Genomic DNA, 19,904 nt, shown 5'->3' with positions numbered 1-19,904 from the left:
ATTTCTGTCTTCTACCATGAAGTCAGGCCTTCTTATTCCTGAAAGTACTTCATGTGTCAATAGTGTGAGGGAATAATTCCCACTTGGCTGTATGAATGAAGCTCCCATGTTACTCAGGTATATCAACACCGCCCAGGAAAAAGTAGTTCACTTGATTTGGCTGAGATTGACAGACTTTTAATCAATTATGAAATGAAGGATTATTAGGAAAAGGCAGGAAAGTAGAGTTGAGGAATATCAGATCGGCCATGACCTTATTGAATGATGGAGCAGAGTGGATAGGTTGAAGTACCTGCTCCTGTTCCTATGTCTAATGGTCTAATTGTCTTAACCATCACATCTACCATCCATCTTGGCTTCAGTGTGTCCCATCTACAAGATGCATGCCATGATCCTTATGGCAATACCTTACAAACCTACAACCAGCAACAGTAAGAAGGGCAAGAGCATCAGGCGCAGTGTACTACAGATACTGGGAACACTACCATCTGCAAATGCTCCTCCAAGTCACACATTATCCTGACATAGAATTCTCCCACCATTCCTTCATGATCACTGGGTCAAAGTTCTGGAACTACCTAACTAACAGTATTGTGGGTATAACTGAATGGATTGAAGTAGTAAAAGAAGATGGCTTACTATTACCATCTCAAAGAAAATTAGAATTCATCAACAAATACTGGCCTTATGAAAGTTGTCTCTCATCTCCTGTAAATTAATGAAAAGCCTAGTGTTACAACGTGACAGTGAACCCCTCTGATAATTAAACCACACACCTAGAAAAGCTCATCTTGTCTCGTAACCCATTAAAATGTGAGTGACAGAGAACTCCAAAATTCCAATATTTAAAGAAAATAATATTAACTTATTCTTTAACTGTAAAAGTGAACATTAAATCACAACTATTCACAAATCTAAGCCCCTCTTTCTCTTAGTTGCTTATTACCTGCCTCCAACTCTGTAACAATATACTGTTCCAATAAAATACTTATTAAACTTATTTAAAAACCATACAGCAGCTGTCGTCTTCAGTGTCTGTCTTCTTCTGGCAGAAGATCTTCCTTTTTATTGTAAAGATGTTTCATATGAAAGGGTACTTTTGATAGAGAATGTTTCAATGTCCTGGGTCTCTCTTTCGATGGCAATTGCTCTGTCTGATTTTCAAAATGTCTGCCTTTTTAATATTCAAGATATCAAATTGTCTCATTGGTTCAACGTAGGAAAAACAATGTATTCAAACTTGATTGAGTTTTAGTATCCTGGGGCATAATTTAAACTCGAGAGTGTAGTGCTGGAAAAGCACAGCAGGTCAAGCAGCATCTGAGGAGCAGGAGAATTGATGTTTTGGGCATTATCCCTTAATGAGGAATTCCTGATGAAGGGCTTATGCCTGAAACATTGATTCTCTGCTCCTCGGATGCTGCCTGACCTGCTGTACTTTTCCAGCACCACACTCTCGACTCTGATCTCCAGAAATTGCAGTCCTCACTTTCTCCAAGGTTAATTTAAACTGGTTGGTTAAATTCAAATTGTTGTCGAAATAGCAATCAACCCAGGTATCTATTTCACTGCCAAATGTTACGTATTTTCAATTTTCCAGTATACTCTGAGACTGCTCTTGTAAGCTCTCAGTACAGAACAGCATTAACTGTCTCTGAAAGGTACAGTATATGCCTTCAATTTCATAACACCTCACTTCTTAAGAAAAAAAGGAACCATCATAATGAAAAGATGGTTTCTTTTTTTCTAATTCTTAATCTTATTACAATGAAATTCATAGATCATTAATCTAAGTTCATAGTAATTTCTGCACACACACACATTTAAAAAATTGGAATCTGTTCAATCTTATCCATACCTTTTCCTTTAAATCTACGATAATGCACCTGCTATCACATTTTTATAACCTGCTACATGTACAATTTGCAAATTAAAAGAGTGTAACATAAAACTCCAACAAAATAGTCCCATATTTTTGTCGTTAAAATAGTGTCATATTTTTGTCTGACACAATTTTCGTCACATAAACATTAAAATATTGTAAGGCCAGTATTAAACTCAATAATTCTTTTTTGATGGTAGAGTATTTTCTCTGGTGGGTGTTGAGTTTCTTTGAAAAGTTGCCAATTAGCCGTTCAATTCCATCATCATCATCTTCCTGTAGCAGTACAGCTCCAACTCCTATATCACTAGCATCGAATGCAACTTTGAAGAGTTTCAAAATATTTGTTGTAATTAAAACTGGTGCAGTAGTTGATACTGCTTTTAAATTCTCCAATGCCTCTTGGCATTGTTCTGTCCACTGAAAGTTTGTGTTCTTCTTCAGTAAATTTGTTAGTGGTGCCACTAGCTGCTGAAGTTTGGAGCAATCTTTTGGCAGAAACCGCTTTGTGCCAAAAAATTGAAGCACCTCTTTCTTCGACGTTAGTCATGGAAATTCCTCGATGGCCTACATCTTGGCATTCCTTGGGGTCAACCTTCCATGACTGATGTTATGTCCCAAGAACGTCACCTCTGCCTTTGAAAATTCTGTTTTCTTGAAGCTTATTACCGGTTTTGCTTTTCACAATTGTTCAAAGAGCTCTGCCAACTGTACCATGCTATCTTTCCATGACTCACTAAAGAATACTACATCATCCAGATAAACTGAACAGTTTGTTAACCCAGCTACAACTCTGTCCATGAGTCTTTGGAATGTGGCTGGTGCATTCTTCATTTCAAAGGGCATCGCTTTGAATTGATATAGCCCACTTGGGATTACAAATGCAGAAACTTCTTTCGCTTTTTCTGGTAAAGGTACCTGCCAATAACCACGCAGTAAGTCCAACTCTGTTATGTAACTGGCTTGTCCAACTCTCTCTATACAGTATTCCAGGTATTGGGTATGACTCTGATTTTGTTATGGTGTTGACCTTCCTGTAGTCCACACAAAATCATTGAGTCCCGTTAGGTTTGAGAACTAACATGATCGACGAACTCCACTCACTCTGATTCGGTTCAATGATATCTTTGTTGAGCATCACATCTACTTCTTTCTGGACCTGTGTGGCTTTGAGGGGATTAAGACTGTAGGGGTGTTGTTTTATCAGAACAGCATTCCCTACTTTCACCTCATGCACAGTAGTATTAGTCCTCCCTATCGTATTCCTGCGTATGTCCTCATACTGCTGTAACAAACCTTTCACCTGGGTTCTTTGCTCCTGAGACAGATAGTTCACTAACCTATCCTACTCCTCAAGGACTTCCTCATTACTTAATATATTTTGAAGCACATCAAACTCCACAACATCTGAATTTGATTCATCACTCTGTGGGGCAGTAACTAACACCTGTTTCTCCAGTTCCCTGTCACTTTTATAATAAGGTTTCAATATATTCACGTGACAAACGTGATTTAGTTCTTTTCTATCCAGCATCTTTACCAGATAGTTTACCTGATTTAACCTCTTTTCAATTTGATACGGACCACTAAACATATCTTTGAAGGGATCTCCCACCACCTGTAACAATACTAATATGTCATCCCCATGGGAAAACATCTGAGTTTTAGAATTTTATCTGCCACCTGCTTCATTCTATGCTGGGCCCTCTTCAGGTGCTGTTTAGCTAATTCACCTACCTGATCGAATCTCTCCTTCACCTCAGATACATAATCCAAGTGTGAGATCTCTGACTTTGGTCCTGTCAATTTTTCTTTAATTAATTTCAAAGGCCCTCTCACTTCATGACCAAATATTAACTCAAAGGAAGTAAACTGAGTTGATTCATTTGAGGCATCGCGAATGGCGAACAATACGAATGGAATATCTTCATCCTAATCATTCGGGTAATCCTGACAGTATGCTCTCAACATGGTCTTCAGGGTCTATGCCCCTTCTCCAAAGCTCCCTGGGATTCAGGATGGTATGCACTTGATTTAAGGTGCTGTATGCCTAAGCTACCCATGACTTCCTTAAACAGCCTAGCAGTAAAATTAGACCCTTGGTCTGACTAAATCTCTCTGAATAGCCCATATCACATTAAGAAAGCTACTAACTCCTCTACCACCCTTTTTGCCTTAATACTCTGGAATGGAATTGCCTCTGGAAATCTGTTAGACACATCCATTATGGTTAGCAAGTACTGGTTCCCACCTTTAGCTTTTGGGAGGGAACCTACACAATCAAACATAACTGACGTGAAAGGTTCGTTGAATGTGGGATTTGAAAACAAAAGTGCTGGTTTTATTACTGTCTGTGGCTTAACTACCATTTGGCATGCATGACATATACATCACATTTTAACCACATCCTTGTGCAGTCCAGGTCGATAGGTGTGCTTTTGTACCTTAGCCTGAGACTTCCTCAAACCTAGGTGACCTCCTACTGGTAACTCACGTGCAACCCGTAACACTTCTTGTCTGTATGCTACCGGCAATACAATCTGGTGCACTTCTGCCTTTTTCACCTCTGCACTAGTCTTCTGTGGTCTCCATTTTTGTCTTACGATTGTATCTTTAAGATAATAACCCTCGGGAATATATACTTACTCCTTTTCTGAGTATGCATCTCTCTCTCTCTCTCTCTAAAACTTTCTGTTGTAAGTCCATTAGCCTATCTGGACTAAACACTTCTGCCTCACTCTCTGCCTGTTCAGGTTTGTCCTGCACCATTGGCGGGTGTCTGCGAATTGAACCTCAACTTCTTCATATTTCTCTTTAATTTTTGCTTTTTGCTGTGACTTATGATAGTGGGATCTTGTTACTACACAGTCTGGAAAAATTCCAGGGTAACTTTCTTCTAACTCCTCAGTTCCCTGGTCTCCCTTTGGTTTCTCCACAACAAAGGGTGTCACTCCCACCTTGGATCCTGCTAAATCATTCCCAAAAACAAACTGAATTCCTGGAACTGAAACTCTGTCAATCGCTTCCACAGTAAATTCCCCAGTCTTGATTTGGCTCTCCAACCTGATCTTAACAGGGGAATGTTAAATTTCTGTTGGTCTATCCGACAAATTACCACTCTCTCGGGTAACAGGTCAGAAAGAGTGCAAATACATTCATCTCTTACTATTAAAGACTGAGTAGAACCTGTACCTCTCAAAATTATAACTTCTTTCCCTTCTCCCCATGTTCTTTCTGAGTAAACTTTACCCACAGAACTGAAGTCGTTATAAAGATTGGGCACTAACTCAATACCCAGCCCATGCCTAAGCTGTGCACTCTCCTGCAGCTCCTCAACTTTTCTTGGGTTTTCCTTTACTACTTGCACTAATGCCATGGGCTTAACATCTTTTACCACATTTTTTTTTCCCACAGCGCCTTTCTTCAACAACCAGCATTTATGTGTCCAACCTTCTGGCAGTGAAAATACCTTTTCCCTGTTCCTTTCTTCAACAACCGGCACTGTAATTTTCTCTGTCCCACTCTATTACATTGAAAACACCCAAGGCCTTTCACCTCCTTTCCACCCTCTCGGGCTTCTTTTCCCACCAGTAGTAAACTATTATCAGTGTACTCTACCCTTTCTTTAGCATTGCAGGATCTCGCCTTCTCCCAATTTTTATCCCTCACAGGATGAAATTGTTGCCGTAAGCTAAATTTTGTCTTATGCACCAATGTATATTCATCTGCCTTCTCTGCCACTCTTCTTACTTCTTGAACCTTCTGTCTATCCACATGAATTCTTATCATCTCTGGAAGTGAGTTTTTAAACTCCTCCAGCAGAATGACCTCTTTCAGACTCTCATTGATCTTATTTATCTTTAAGGCCTGTATCCATCTGTTAAAATTCCTATGTTTAATTCTTTTGAACTCAACATAAATCTGACCTGTTTTTTCTTTATGTTTCTGAACAGCTGACTATACGCTTCTGGTACCAATTCATGAACATTCAAAACAGTCTGTTTGACATCTGCATAATCTCTTGACCCCTCATCTGACAGCGCTGCAAATACCTCACGATCTCTGTCTACCACCTTAATCTGAACTAGCATTACCCACAAGTTCACTGACCACTCTGTCTGCCTAGCCAATTATTCAAATGGGGAATAAAGAAGGCTTCAACATCTTTGTCATCAAAACATGGCAATATTTTAATATATTTGTATACATCACTACCTTCTCTCTTCATCTCCATCCTGTTAACTTGACTTTCCTGACTAATTCTTAACTTCTGAAGTTCAAATTCTCTCTCAGTTTCTCTTTCTTCTCTCTCTCTTTGCTCAGCTCTCTTTCTCTCTCCTTCTTTATCTTCTTTCTCAATTTGCCTCAATTGCAATTTAAATTATTCTAACTCTATTGCACTTGTCTGTTTCAGTGATACACCTAAGTGCTTGACCAACTCCATTACAATTTCAGCTTCCCTTTTGTCTCTGGTTAAACCCAATTCTAATCTTTTTGCTAATTCTAAAAGTATGACCTTCCTCTGTCTTTCTAAACTTTCTTGGCAAATTTGGAAACATCTTCAAACCCAAGAACCTCTTTAGCAATGATCAGAGCCATTTCCCTTAATTTTAATTTAACCTACCACAAGTAACTGAAATTAAACGAATTGTCTCACCTTCATTTTACTTAAAGTTCTCGGACAAGAATCGGCAAGTGCTTAAATCTGCTGGGATCTTGCGTACCCAAAATCTGTTTAAATCTGTCCAAATCTCAGACTGGATCTGTCTAAACCTGTCCAAATCTCAGACCTGAGGCTCCAAGCTGTTACAACACGGTGGCAAACTCCGCTGTTAATTGAATCAAACATCCAAAAAAGCTCACCTCGTCTCATAATCTGTTAAAGTATGAGTGACAGAGAACTCCCTAAATTCTATTATTGAAAGAAAATAAAATCAACTTATTCCCTAACTCTGAAAGTGAACATTAAACAACAACTATTCACAACTCTAAATCCCTCTTTCTCTTAACCCCTTATTACCTGCCTCCAACTCTATAACAATATACTGATGCAATAAAACACTTATTAAAATTACATAAATTTACTTTAAAAACCATACAGCAGTTGTCGTGCTCAGTGTCTTTCTTCTTCTGGCTGAGGATCTCCCTGGGTTGTCTTCTTTCTTTTTACTGTGAAGATGTTTCATATGAAAAAGTAACTTTGATAGAGAGTGTTTTAATATCTTGGGTCTCTCTCAATGGCAGTTGCCGTGACTGATTTTCAAAATGTCTGCCTTTTTATATCCCCAACATCGGATCGTCTCATTGGTTCTATGTTGGCAAAATGATAAATTCAAACTCAATTGAGTTTTAGTATTCTGGGGCATAATTTAAACTGATTGGTTAATTTTGAATTTTTGTCAAAACAGCAACCGACTCAGGTATCCATTTCACAGTCAAATGTTATATAATTTCAATTTTCCACTACACTCTGAGACTGCTCTTGTAAGCTCGCCATGCAGAACACCATACACTCTCTCTTAAAGGTACAGTACATGCCTTCAACTTCAGAACACTAGGGACATCATTGCTGGCATCCTCAATTATTATGGCTCCCCTCCTTCTCAGCTTACACTGCAGTAATAGCTAATGTGTTGTGACCATATGTATTAGCTGATGGTGACATGTAATGATCAGCTTGGAAAATACTTTAATCTTGTTTTTCACTGCATGGCATAAAATTATTACTCCATAACAATATAAGGTTACATTTCTCAAATTAGCATGGATCATTGATGGCGAGATTCAACTAGTACCACTCCAGAAAACTCCATAACTGCATGAACCAAACTTTCAGGATGTTTGAAGCAGTGATAAGCTGCCAAAATCAGCCAACAATGACAAAAAAAAAACAAAGGTTCAATTCAATATACTTTTCAACACATTGCATTGCACTAAACTCTATGGCAGGGATTTCTTTCAGCATTGTCATTCCCCATGCCATAATCGGAATCGTATGTCACTTCCACTTTTTCTCCCTTTGGCTTTTTCAATATTAATTGTTGGTGTACTTGGAATTCAAGCTTGTGCTACGGACATGGCCTGCAAGGTATCAGAGAAATGTCATGATGGTCATGAGGAAGCCATGACCATATCCCCATAACCCCACATTTCCCATGGCTAACCCACTTGAGCTATACATCCCTAGATACTATGGGCAATTTAGCATTGCCAATTCGTCTAATCGGCACATCTTTGGAATTTGGGAGTATGTGGCCGGAACATGCCTGTGATACTGTTTACTAGTGAGCAACATGGAGCATGGTGCTATAGTTGACAAATTGACAGGTATCATTGATTTGAAGAGCTATTGTTATGCATATATAAGGAAATTCACCCTGTCTTGCAAATTTGTCTGATGTCAATGGATGATGTTGCTTACTTACAGCAAGCAAATAAAGAAGAGGCGTATCCGTTAAAACCTTGTAGAATGCTGAAATGTGGATCACAACAGAAAAAAAATTATTGATTGCATTTGCATTAATAGTCTGGAACAACACATTAGTACCAGAGGGACACTAAATAAATTTCTAAAATGTTCAGGAAACATTCAGTGGCCCATGCATAGGAGTGGTTGATGCTTACATTTCATTGAATTATAATTACAATGTTTAAAATACATTTGGATGGATACATGAATAGAAGAAGGTTTCGAGAGATATTGGCCAGGAGCAGGCATGTGGGATTAGTTTGGTTTGGGATTATGTTCAGCATGAGCTGGTTGGACTGATGGGTCTGTTTCCATGCTGTATGACTTGATGAATCACTACAGTGCAGAAGCAGGACAATTCAGCCCATTGCGTCCACATCAACCTTCTGAAAAGCATGCCACCCAGAATCAGCTCCCACACCCTATCCCCATAACCCCACATTTCCCATGGTTAACCCACTTAACCTATACATCTCTGGTTACTATGGGCAAGTTAGCATTGCTAATCTACCTATTCTGTACATCTTTGGAATTTGGGAGGAAACCAGAGTACTCAAAGGAAACCCATGCAGACACAGGGAGAATGTGCAAGCTCTACACAGAAAGTCAACCATGGCCGGAATCAAACCTGGGGGCCTGGTGCTGTGAGGCAACAGTGCTAATCACTGAGCCACCATGCCGCCCCACCATTTGATTGCACAAACTGCCTATTTCAACCAATTTGTTTTTACAGTAATCAGTTCAGAGACAGATATGTCACTATATGAATGAATTAACATTATGAAGAAATAATCTGGGAAATAAGTTCTGGGCTATATGCTTCCCAATCTACCAATCATCTCTTTTCTGATTTTCTGCCATCAGGCAGGAAGGTGAGCTGGAAGTTGAGAATTGGTACAAGGTAGAAATAGAGTTAAAAATCACACAATACCAGGTTATAGTCCAACATGTTTATTTGAAACCTGGTGTTGTGTGATTTTTAACATGGACATTGTTGAAAATTGGTGGCCCCCTTAAAACTGTGTGAACTCAGCATTCCATATTTGGAAAATCCTGTGTAGCATGAAACTGAATCTGCTGAATATAACTGTGTCATGAGTAACTAGCCTTCTGCAAAAGTAAACAAATCTCTACATGACCACCAAGCAATGGTCATAAGCACCATCAAAGTCTTGACTCAAACCAAAGATTTATCAGGCCCATCATACTCCATGCAATGTATCAAAAAATCAGAAGGTTTTAGTATTAGAAGGAATGAACACTAACCTTCAAATCAAGATGGGCAATGGGGCAATGGCCATCCGATGTCATGACTAGCTGTGCTGTGGCCATTGGCCCAAAAGGGTTAGATGTGAGATGGATATAACATTTTTGGCAAGCTCCCAAAATAAGGTGTATTAACAGGGACAGGAGGTTGAGGAAGATGCAAGAAGATCCATGGTGACGAGCCACATCATTTCCTTCAGGGAAAGACCAGAAGTTCATCTATAACAGCCTGAGGAAACAACAAAGACTACCAACAGCCACCACAAAAAGCCAAAAAACCATTGGGACATGGGAATGCACTGCCTCTAATCTTCCATTTCACAGAATGGCTCTGGTATTGGCAAAGAATAATCATTTGCCATGGGTGACATATTTCCTATTCTTGACTAATTAACTAATGTACTATACCTAAACCGCTGCTTGAGAAACTATCATAAAATTGCCATAAATTGTCAACTGCCTATACTGCGATCATAAACCTCAAAATTAATCAGACTAGCAATACTGTTAGGTGTGTGAATGGCAATGTGGTGTTTGATTTATCAGGAATGCCAGCAAGTGCTACAGTGCGTGTGAAAGGGGTATGATTCATGAAAAATGAGATAATGGAAAATGGGTAGAAGATATAATGTTGAGGAGCATTCACTGACCTTGAACGCTCAAATGTGGTCATTAAACGTAATGTGCCACAATGTCCAGGTCCTCGAAACTAGATGCCATAATTTTCCTGGAAGATTAAATCCACTCCCTTCTGAGATTAGTCCTTGAGGGTCTTCTGGAGAAAATATAACTATTAAAATTCCTGAGGGGTTAGAACAGAACAGCCAGGGAGAATCTGCTCCTGCTGGTAAGAGGATTGAGAACAAGTAGGCACAGATTTAAAGTGTTTTAAAAAAAGCAAATGCAAAGTGAGAAAAAGAAAAAAAAAACTTTTTGGTTGTGGTAGGTTCAATTGATAAATTAAAGAGGGCATTAGATGATTGTTTAAATCAAAACAATGTTCAGGATAATGAGAAAATAGCAGGAGATTATCATGAAGCTAAGATACACAGACAGCTGGTGCAGTCACAATGGGCCAAATAACCTCCTTCAAAACTATAATAAATTTGTGATTATGCGATGTTCCATACCATTAGCAAAGCATCAGGAAAATCCCCCGAATATTCAAGTGGATGAAGATTGACCATTAGTCATGTTCACATGATGGTGAGATCGGGTTTATGCATGGGAAATCATGTTTCACCAACTTGTCCTCATCAATTCTCTTCATTACTTCTTCAAAAGAGTGCTGGACATGATGTATATGGACTTCAGTAAGGCTTTACACAGGTTCCTCGTGGGAGACTGGTTAGCAAGGTTAGATCTCATCGAATACAGGGAGAACTAACTACTTAGACACAGAACTGGCTTGAAGATTGGAGACAGAAGCTTGTGATGGAGGGTTGTTTGTTACACCGGAAGCCTGTGACCAGTGGTGTGCCACAAGGATCGGTGCTGGGTCCACTGTTTTTTTTGTCATTTATATAAACGATTTGGATGTGAACATAGGAGGTATGGTTAATAAGTTTGCAGATGACACCAAAATTGGAGGTGTAGTGGACAGCGAAGAAGGTAACCTCAGAGTACAGTGGGATCTTGATCAGATGGGCCAATGGGCTGAGGAGAGGCAGATGGAGTTTAATTTAGATAAATGTGAGGTTTTGCATTTTGGGAAAGCAAATCAGAGCAGGACTTATGGGAAGGTGCTGGGGAGTGTTGCTGAACAAAGAGACCTTGGAGTGCAGGTTAGTGTGTGCAGTTTTGGTCGCCATACTATAGGAAGGATGTGGAGGCACTGGAACGGGTGCAGAGGAGGTTTACCAGGATGTTGCCTGGTATGGAAGGAAGATCGTATGAGGAAAGACTGAGACACTTGGGGCTGTTTTCATTAGAGAAAAGAAGGTTTAGGGGTGACTTGATTGAGGTGTACAAGATGATTAGGGGGTTAGATAGGGTTGACAGTGTGAACCTTTTCCCGCGTATGGAGTCGGGTATTACAAGGGGGCATAGCTTTAAATTAAGGGGGGGTAGATATAGGACTGAAGTTAGGGGTAGGTTCTTCACTCAGCGAGTCGTAAGTTCATGGAATGCCCTGCCAGTAGCAGTGGTGGACTCTCCCTCTTTATGGGCATTTAAGCGGGCATTGGATAGGTATATGGAGGATAGTGGGTTAGTATAGGTGGGCTTGGATCGGCGCAACATCGAGGGCCAAAAGGCCTGTACTGCGCTGTATTCTTCTATGTTCTATGTTCTATGTTCTAGGTTTATAGTTCCTTGAAAGTGGAGTTGCAGGTAGATAGATAGTGAATAAGGCATGTGGTATGCTTTCCTTTATGGACCAGAGCATTTTGGAATATTGCGTGCAATTCTGGTCTCTTTCCTGTCAGAAGGATCTTGTGAAACTTGAAAGTTTTCAGCAAGGATTTACAAGATGTTGCCAGGGTTAGAGGATTTGAGCTACAGGGAGAGGCTGAATAGGCTGGAGCTATTTTCCCTGGAGCATGGGAGGCTGAGGGGTGACTTTATCGAGGTTTATAAAACCATGAGGGGCATGGATAGGGTAAGTGGACAAGGTCATTTCCCTGGGGTGGGGATTCCAGAGGGCATAGATTTAGGGTGAGGGGGAAAATATTTAAAAGGGACCTAAGGGGCAATGTTTTCACGCAGAGCTCCCAGAGGAAGTGGTGGAAGCTGGTATAATTACAACATTTAAAAGGCATCTGGATGGGTATATGAATAGGCAGAGTGTAGAGGGATATGGGCCAAGTGCTGGCAAATGGGACTAAATTAGGGTTAGGATATCTGGTTGGCATGTATGGCTCTATGACTCTAAAAGAAATGTGCTAAGACATAATCTTATGATGTAATAAAGGCAACACCTTCTATATACACTATCAGTGGGTCAGATTTGATTCATGGGTCAATTGGAGAAGTAAGAATATTCTCCATTGAACTTGTCCTTTGGATGCTCAAGGAACTGTTTCCTCTGTAGAACTGAACAAGCAACCAAGACATTGCAAGCCCTGAGTGCATTTGCTCTCTCTTTCTTTCTATCTCCAGACAACCTGCAAGCTTTGAACCTGGATTGCTGAATTTGACAGCCTATTTCTGACCTCGTCTTGTTCTTTTGTAAAATATGTTTTGTTCATGTAAATTGCCATTTACTCTTTGATTTTCTAATATGCCCCTGACAATACTTTGAAGACCTGTTAAAGCCATCTTTTGGAGAAAAATTCCAAGGTAGATCGTAAGGCTTTTCTCTAACATTAGAGAATATAAGAAGAGCGAGGACAGATGATTCATGGTCACAGTCATGGAGGACCAGCTCCATATTAATGCAATGAATTGGGTAGCATGGAAAAGTAATTAGGTTATTTACAGAGTCTGGACATTGAAAGATTAGAGGAAATTCAGGGCTACTGACTTTAATGATGTGATGATTGTACAGACAGTGAAACAATAACCTTCTCAAATTAAATCACACATTCCTCATAGTCTTTAAGTTTCCTTTCCTTGCATAGTGACTGAAAGTAGCAACTGACAAGAACACTACTTTTTTTAATCTCCAAACACAGCAGTCAGAGTCAATTTAGAAGTTCATTTTCTCATCAGTGTTCTATCTTTGTCATGTTTTATGCCATTAAGCAATTTCATAACAGATGAAAGATTAAATTTCAAAGAAAGATTTACATTTTATATATTGCCTTTTATGACCACAGGATGTCACAAGTACTGTTTCCAGAGGGTATCTGACAAAGTACGACACATTAGTTGTTGTAATAAGAGTCCAAAGTGTTGGACATAGTTATATTAGCATGGATAGAGGATCAGCTAACTACTGGAAGACAGAGAGTTGGGATAACTAGGCCATTTTCCAGGTAGCAACCTGTAACAATGTCAAAGCGATCAGTGCTGTGGCCACAATTACTTACAATACATATTAATGATTTGGATGAGTAAGTGAATGTACTACAGCCAGGTTTGCAGATTACATAAAAATAGGTGGGAAGGCTTGTAATGAGGATTACACAAAAAGTCCTCAGAGGGACACAAACAAGTGTGTGAACAAAATTTAGCAGATGGAATATAGTGTAGAAAAATGTGAGGCACTTTGTCAGGAACCATAGCGAAGCTGAACATTACTTAAATGGAGAAAGACTGAAACATATTGATTATTGCTTTTTTGAATTGTGCAAAATACATGCAGCAAACCTTTTTATTATCTGGCATTTATGGGACCAGGAATGTGCCAGTTGATTAAATATTCCAGATAATCAAGATGTCCACATAATCAAGATAAAAACACACTAAGTAATAGGAGTGGAACGCAGGAGGTTATGCAACTTTGCCTGAAATAAAACTTACCAGCAGAGAGCCTTCTCACTTAGCCCCTCAACTCACTACTTGGACATTGTGGTTTTTGAGGAAAAATTAACTTGAATCAATTGTCGATATTTTGTGAGTCCATTCAATTACATGATGAGTATATATACATTGTGGTAAATAATTTTTAAAAACTGTAATAATTGGACAGAATAATACAGTAAACTTTGTGGTATTTGAGGTATACAATTTTGTCGGTTTATGGAGAGTGCCGATTTATGAAGTGCTGGTTAAAACATGTTCATGTACATTAAATATTGCATTTTCTAGAAAAATTGCTTTAATACGTTTTGGTTACACAATTAATACTTAGAAAAACAATTTAAAATGCAAATTTGAGGCTCATGGGATATATTTTCCAGACTGAAAGTCTGAAATTATTATTTGGTCTCGTTGTGTAGACTTGAACTAATAAGAAAGAATGGTTTCCTCCAGCTGAATGGTTTTAAGTGTAAAAGTCCAGAACCATAAGAAACTTGGAGAAAAAATGTGATTAACATTTCAGACATAATCCTCTGTCATCATTCTGACAGCAGTTAGTGACCCCTACTCTGCAGGAAATTTACCAAACTGGTGGCATTGGTTGTGGAACTCAGGTTGTTGTCAAAAGAAGTGAAATGAAAACGAAGTCATTGTGAGTAATACATTAGCCAGCTTTCTCATGTATGTGTGTGCAGTTCGGAACTTGCTAGTGAACTGTAATCTGGTAATGAGTCTTCAGCAGGTCAACTGGCAGTCATTCCAACCACTTACCATGCCACCTGATGTCATAACTTTGCTGTGCATAACCTTTATTGCCAACTCTCCATAAAAGTCTGTCCTGTACTGTGACTTTATTGAATCTGGCTGCAAGATGAATGCCCCCAGTCAGTGCCCCATGGCAGGAGACACTTGGCTACAGAAAAATGCGAGTTACATTTGTACAATGTTGCATTTTATCACAAACAACCATATAGCACGTGGCAAAGCTGTGTCCTGCTGATTTGTACAGCAAGTTGAATAATTTTAGGTCAGTGCACCGGGTGCTGTAGATTAGCATGTTGTATACTAAATTTGACATTCTTTGTCTAACTGTGTACCATTTCAAGTGTGAAATATTGTATTCAACCTGCTATAAAAACAAGTACACTCAAAGGAATGGCAAAAGGCTTCCAAATTTTTGCCAATTTACATTTTATAATTGTGGTTAAAAAATGTAGAAACTTGGCATAAAGAAAATACCATATTTGTAAAGGTGGATCAGTGAATATGAATGGCATTTCTGCTGTTGATTTGACTTGATTTATTATTCACAAAACACCAACAGGTTTATTTGGAAGTACAAGCTTTCGGAGCAGTCCTCCTTCGTTAGGCAGCTAATAGAGCAGGATCACAAGATACAGAATTTATAGCATAAGATCTATAAATTCTGCGATAAATTCTGCTCCACTAGCTACCTGATGGAGGACCAGCGCTCCGAAAGCTAGTGCTTCCAAATAAACCTGTTGGACTATAACCTGATGTTATGTGATTTTTAACTTTGCCCACCTAGTCCAAAACTTGCACCTCCACATCATGATTTATTATTGTCACATGTACCTAGGTACAGTGAAAAGGTCTGTTTTGCGTGCGATACAGGCAGATCATACCATACAACATGTATTAGGATAATAGAACAGAACAACGAATATAACGTTACGGCTTCAGAGAAGGCACTCAAAGAGCAAGGTCAATATTAAATTTAAAATTTGAGAGGTCCATTTGGAAATCTAATAAAAGCGGGAAAATAGCTGTTCTTTGGTACATGTGTTTAAGCTTTTGTATCTTCTGCCTGATGGAAGAAGTTGGAAAAGATTATAACTGGAATGGGAGGAGTCTTTAATCGTGTTAGCTGCTTCCTAAGCAGTGAGAATTATAGATGGAGTTTTGGGTCCACGTTCAACTCCAGACATTACACACAAAAGACTGATGGAGGGCTGAATTGTCAAAGATCATGTCTTCAAACATAAGGTTTGAAGTTTGATTGCCTAAACCACAAACTACATAAGCATATGGCCCCCACCCCATCTCCCTTGCTCCCCAGTTTAAACTGTTTCTGTTGATGTAGTTGACAGGCTGTCTCAATATGAATGATTGGCTGAGATCCAAGAATGCTCAATTATCTCAACTCTGTGGGTAATAATGGGCAGATATTACAGGAGAATGCTAGCTGTGTTTGATTGATATTTATACCTGGTAATAATCTGATCTTTCTTTGAAGGTTATTAGAATGCCTGTGTGTTTATTAATACAAGATTAAGAGATGTGTCATTTATACTACGAATGGCTGCACATCAGTGACACTAATAACAATTTACAACTAGCCACAAAAACACATGACCCACTCTCACTAGTATCCTTACATACAGTTAAGGAAGGACACCACTTCGACTGGGATGATACATCCATCCTAGGACAAGCCAAACAGAGACACATGTGAGAATTACTAGTAGCAGGAAATGACATCACCACAAGAAATGACAACACCATCCTAAGTAAACCTAAACACATAAATAGAAAGTGGGCCATGCCACCAGCACTTCATCCAGAGGCTCCCTGATGATGTTACCTAGTATGGAGATGAAACGTCTGAAAACGAACCTTCCAGCTCAGCAAGCAAACCCACATCCAGTGATTTCTGGATATTCATAAATATTCCATTGGACAGATTCAACATGGATTTATGAAGTGAAAGTTATGTTTGATAAAATTATGTTTGATAATTTGATAAATTATGTTTGATACTAGTAGAAACAATAGAAGGGAGTTCTGTGGATATGGTTCATTTGGATTTTCAGTAGGCTTATGAAAATGCTCAAGAAACAATTTTAATGCAACTGGAACTGAGGTAATGTACAAGCATGGATTGAGGATAGGTTAAGAGGAAGAAAGCATAAAGTAAGAATTAGCAGGTAATTTTCTGGCTGTGACCAATGTATCAGAACATTATCTGTTTATAATCTATATCAATGCTTTGGATATGTGGGTCAACTGTCTAAGTTTGAGGGTGATATAAAACTTTGTAGGAAATATATTTTGTGAAGAAGATATAAAGAGGCTTCAAGAGAATGTGGAGATAGCAAAAACATGGTTGATGGAATATAGCAAAGCATTTCAAAACACTTTATATGATTAAGCAGATGGTTTTCTGAATGGGAAATCATGCCTGAAAGAATTTAATGCAATTTTTTGAGGAAGTAACAAGCACGTTAGATAAAGGAAAGTGATGGATGTAATGTATTTGGATTTTCAGAAGGCGTTTGATAAGATGCCATGTATTAAACTACTTCATATGATAAAAGCACACGGTGTTGGAGGTAGTATGCCAGCATGGACAGAGGATTAACTAACTAATAGAAGACAGAGAGTTAGGATACGGAAAGCATTTTCATGATGCTAGTGGTGTGCTACAGGAATCAGTGCTGGGATTACAATTAATTAAAACATATAATAATGACTTGGATATGGAAAATGAATGTACTATAGCCAAGTTTTTGGACAACACAAAAATAGGTGGGAAGACAAGCGGTGAGGTTGACACAAAAAGGCTGCAGAGGGATATAGACAGATTAAGTGAAAGGACAAAAAAATTAGTACATAGATTAAAATGTGGGAGAACTTGCTATTATACACTTTGGCAGGAACCATTGAGGAGCTGAATATTATTTAAAAGGAGAAAGACTGCAGTAAACCACAGAACAGAGGGTGGGAAGCTGAGGATGATCAGCAGCAGTTTCCGGATTAAAGACTGAAAGGTGAAGCCAAGATCAAACACAGTCAGATCAGCAGCGGGAGCGGAGGAGAACTGCCACTGAATCCAAAGGTTCCTGAGGTGATGTCAGGATGCCAAAAATAATTGCCAAGTTAGAGGAAGCACCTGATTGGGTGAGATTGGGTGAATGAAATAGACAGTAAGTTCAGAAAGGACATTTCCCCTGGTTGTTGGGTTTAGAATCAGGTGATACATTTTCAGAATAAAAGGACTGAAATGAGGAGTAATCTTTTCACACAAAGGAGCAGAATTGTACTCAATTACATTTTACAACATCCCTGCTGGCCTATCCTCACTGCCATTATCATCCCTTTTTAAAAGTAGGGAGTCATCCATTTTAAGACAAAGTTTTCTCACAGAGTGATGTGTCTTTGGAGCCTTCTCCCTCAAAAGGCAGTTGAAGCAGAATCATGGAATATTTTTAAGGCAGAAGTAGATTTTTGTTAAGCAGAGGGTGAGTGGTATTGTGGATAGCCAGGAATCAGATCAGCCGCGAACATATTGAATGGTGGGACAGGCTTGAGAGGCTGAAAGACATGCTTTTGCTTGTAATTTCTTTGTTGGTGAATAGAAGAGGAATAAACCTGGTTCAATAGGGAGTGCAGGAGAGCATGACAAGAGTTGAATACAGGTATACCTAAAACTAAGATGACAACCTGCTGAAGCTGTTGCACAGGACTACATACGTGTTAAACAGTGGAAGCAGCATGTGATAGAGTTTTTAAAATCCCACATATCAGATCAAACCTAACCTATCAATTAGAAATGATGGTGAATAATTAGACAAGTAATTGGAGGTGGTTCCAAATATATTTCTTCTTAATTTTTGCCGAACCCACCACAACAGTGCAAAAGTGAAGGATGATGCATTTACAAGCATCTTCAACAAGAAGTATCATGTGGAAGATTTAGCTCAGCCTCCTCCCAAAGTCATAAGCATCACAGATGCTAGTCTTCAGTCAAAGATTTCCCACCGTGAAGTATTAAGAAATTACTGAAACATTGTATAATGATCCCAATTATAAGAATACTGGTCAAGTTTTTTTTTGTTCTTATCTAACTTGATAAACCATATCTTTTAAAAGATAGAATGCAAGAAAGAAACATGTGTAAGAAAATAAATGCCAGTAGTCTGAGTTGAATTGAAATACCACAAACAATTGTCACTTTACAAACGTGAACAAACATAATTAAATAGCTAACAGAGAGAAACTCAGATAGTGATTCTAATTTATCAAGTTAGATAAACCATGTACACTATACAGAATTTGAGCCCAAATGTTTTGCCATGATGAAAAGGAAAATGGCAGAAGTGGCTTGAATTTGCAAGTATCTCCCCTGAACACAGTGCTTCTCATTTCTGTGGAGGCAGGACTGGAGTCAGGCCAAATTTTGCACATGCATGTTTTAAAGGCCGTTTAGATAACTAGGTGCCTTCACTGCCATGAGGTTTTGTCTGCCAATAATGTGGAACTGAAATATGCACATTAGATGGACAAAGAGCTTTGAGGATACATTTGTATAACTGCAGTACTAGTTTGGAGAGGTAAGGTACCCCTATGTATAGGATCTTGGGACACTTTAGGGTTCTGACAATGCTGGAGAAAGCCAGGTTCCTTAGGATGCATTGGGAAGTAGGATCAGCTATCCTTTGAGATTTTTTAACAATGAAGAGGAATGTATCTATAAAGTCCCTAACCCTTGGATCTATGAAGCTGTCAAATAAGTGTCAAATTTGACAAACCTTCCCAGAAATGTGAAGAAGCATCAAACTTGTCAAGAAATGTCAAAGCTGTCATGTACTGAAGAAGCATCTGAAGTTTCAAGAACTGTGTAGAAGTGCCATATTTTGTCAATAATTGGGGATTTACAAATGAAAGCTCCTTTTTCAATTTATCCTAACCCAATTTAGTCCCACTTGCCAGTGCCCGGTCATTTCCATCCCCATCCTTCCTGTTCATATACCTATCCAGATGCCTTGTAAATGTTGCAATTGTACCAGCCTCCACCACTTCCACTGGCAGTTCATTTCACACACACCACCCTCTGCATGAAAAAGTTGCCCCTTAGTTCTG

Source organism: Chiloscyllium plagiosum, unplaced genomic scaffold (assembly GCF_037043375.1).
Source record: "Chiloscyllium plagiosum isolate Xiang-an unplaced genomic scaffold, Cpla_swu_hap1 HiC_scaffold_2, whole genome shotgun sequence".
NCBI lineage: Eukaryota > Metazoa > Chordata > Chondrichthyes > Orectolobiformes > Hemiscylliidae > Chiloscyllium > Chiloscyllium plagiosum.
The sequence above is the reverse complement of the archived record's forward strand: the minus strand, read 5'-3'. Positions refer to the sequence as shown.